The sequence below is a fragment of the Sinocyclocheilus anshuiensis genome, unplaced genomic scaffold (genome assembly GCF_001515605.1).
Source record: "Sinocyclocheilus anshuiensis isolate Anshui unplaced genomic scaffold, SAMN03320099.WGS_v1.1 scaffold45, whole genome shotgun sequence".
In the NCBI taxonomy this organism is placed as follows: domain Eukaryota; kingdom Metazoa; phylum Chordata; class Actinopteri; order Cypriniformes; family Cyprinidae; genus Sinocyclocheilus; species Sinocyclocheilus anshuiensis.
Genome location: NW_015536467.1, coordinates 32017 through 34431, shown reverse-complemented (window position 1 = coordinate 34431; position 2415 = coordinate 32017).

The following is a 2415-nucleotide window of genomic DNA, read 5'->3' as shown; positions in this document are numbered from 1 at the left end:
AAATCAGGTTCCTAAAATAGCAAGCTCTTCTGTAATTCCCCAAAAAAAGTTTAATATTCCTGATGCATGCTGAAATACTGCAGTAGATGCTGAGGAAGCTTTCTGTGATTGTGCCGTAATAATGTCGCATTAACACAGAGTTAGCAGGCTAGCCGGTTTGGGACTTGAAGTATTTTCTGGCCCATTTAAGACTGGTGATGGAGTTCAGCGGGCCTGCTCTGTTAGTCTAGCTGTCCGTGAGGGAGCGTCACGGCCGGAGCGGCCCGGCCAGAGATTAAAGAGCATTATTGATTAGGGCTGCACGATAAATCGAAATGGAATCGAGATCATTTGCGTAACTTGTCAGTGAACTACGGCTATGTGTAGTAAATTCTGCTCCATCTGAAAGCACGTGACGATGATTTCCTGTTGATTACAGAACCGGCTTTACTAACAAAATGCGCATGACAATCGCATTCGATTAATCGTGCAGCCCTATTTTGATGAAGGTTCCTCACACCTCGCCAAGTCTGTGCTGTAATGAGGCCGACTGCAGATTCATGAAGATCCTGTAGGATGGGTTGGATTGACGAGTTAAAAAGAGATGTTCTGTAAAGAGAAGTTCAACTTAATTTTGAGTTGGTTTGTTCACATAGTAAGTAATTAAAAAAAAGTACTTTTTTGTATGAAAGGTAATGGAAAAAATGAAATGATTGAGGGGATTCAGACTCGCAGCTGAACAAGTGTGCTAACCCATAGGTCATGTGTCCAAGTAGATTAAATTACATTTAAATTAAGAATTTCTAGAATATGACTGAAGTTTTGTGATTCCTTGCAATCATTAAAAATTATTTTCATGCTACCGATGGTTTTTGAGATGTTGCCTGTCCTTGAGTGTCTGTACTTGCTGTAATGACAACATCACACCAGAATAGCTTTCACTGTGTACATTTTGATGAGCTATGCACACAAAACAGTGTGGTTTCTCAAGCACAGCAGTCCATTTCTGCCAGTTTTAGTAAAAGACTCTGTACATTTAATTAAGGTAAAATCAATTCAGTTATTTGTAATGGAACACATGGAAAACAATTTACTCCCTCACATAATCTTCTTATGTCCCCTCTGGGACTTGAATGAAATAAAACATTTAATATTGAAGGCGAGTCCAATAATAGCCCATGAACTTTTGCGATGGATTTACAAGGGTGCTTACCAGCAAAATGATAAAAAAATAAATATTTCTTTATTTGTAGTTTTTTTAAGTCAAATGTTATATTATAACATTTCTTTTAGATCAGAGATGGCCAAAGTTGGCCTGTGATGACCTTTGATTAAGGAAAACATGGAAAACATGCATTTGGAACATCTTCATTGCTAATTTAACTTTCTTTTAACACTTTTTGTTTTATTTTTGCTTTGAAATGTGGAAAATATTAGTGAATTTTAAATTTTTAAAATGTCAATTTTAATATAGTTGGGTATAATACAACATTTACGTTTCATACCTCTGTTTTAGATATTTACAGTAGTGCTTGATACAGCAATACCTGCATGCATAATTGTGTATTTTGCGCTCTTTACAGCTGTTTTGCACTGAATTTTCCTTTGGGGCTTTGTAAACTACATTAATATATCATTGTGTCAAAAAAGCATGCACCTGTTTGAGACTCTAAATGTGTAACATACAACTTCACATGTAGGTCAGGAGTCAAAAGGTGACACACAAGAATAACTGTACAAACAGCCAGAAATCTGGTTCAGTGGTCTTGGGAACAGACCTGGATGGGTAATAATGGTCCACAGAGTCATCCTTGAGTATCTGGAATATCTATTAGGGATGTGCATTTTGGTCACTTTTGAGTGCTTGACAAATAAATCGGCTAAGTATGCAAGAGTTCATGTGATGATTTTATCCATTGAGAATTTGTGTAAAATGGGTGTAACAGACCAGAATGTGTGCAGACGGTTTGTAGGTGAGAGGTTGGGGGATTCACAGCCAATTTCAGAGGCGGATCAACTTATTACATTTCGATAAAAGATTATGAAGATAAACAGTTTAGGTTGTGCTTATATGCATCAATAATTCATGCACAATAAGAGCAGGAAAGTTAAAGTAAACCACCTCGACTTTAACATGCTCATCGTATGTTTGTGATTGTGCACAGCTAGATTGTGCACAGCATTTTTTATGTAATTTAATTTTTAAATAAATTTTTTCAGCTTGTTGATGTTTATACAAACTCAAAGACTCATCTTCTGAGCCACTGCACAAAGGAACAAAATGTAACCAACACAATAAATCAGTGCAAAATAGTTTTAATAAAGCTCAAACAGTCTTCAGTTTACACATCTGTTAGGCTACATTTACACTAGTTGGTGTTAGCTCAGACATAGCTCAGACAGAATCATGATTTCTATTTATTTTCCACTGATTTG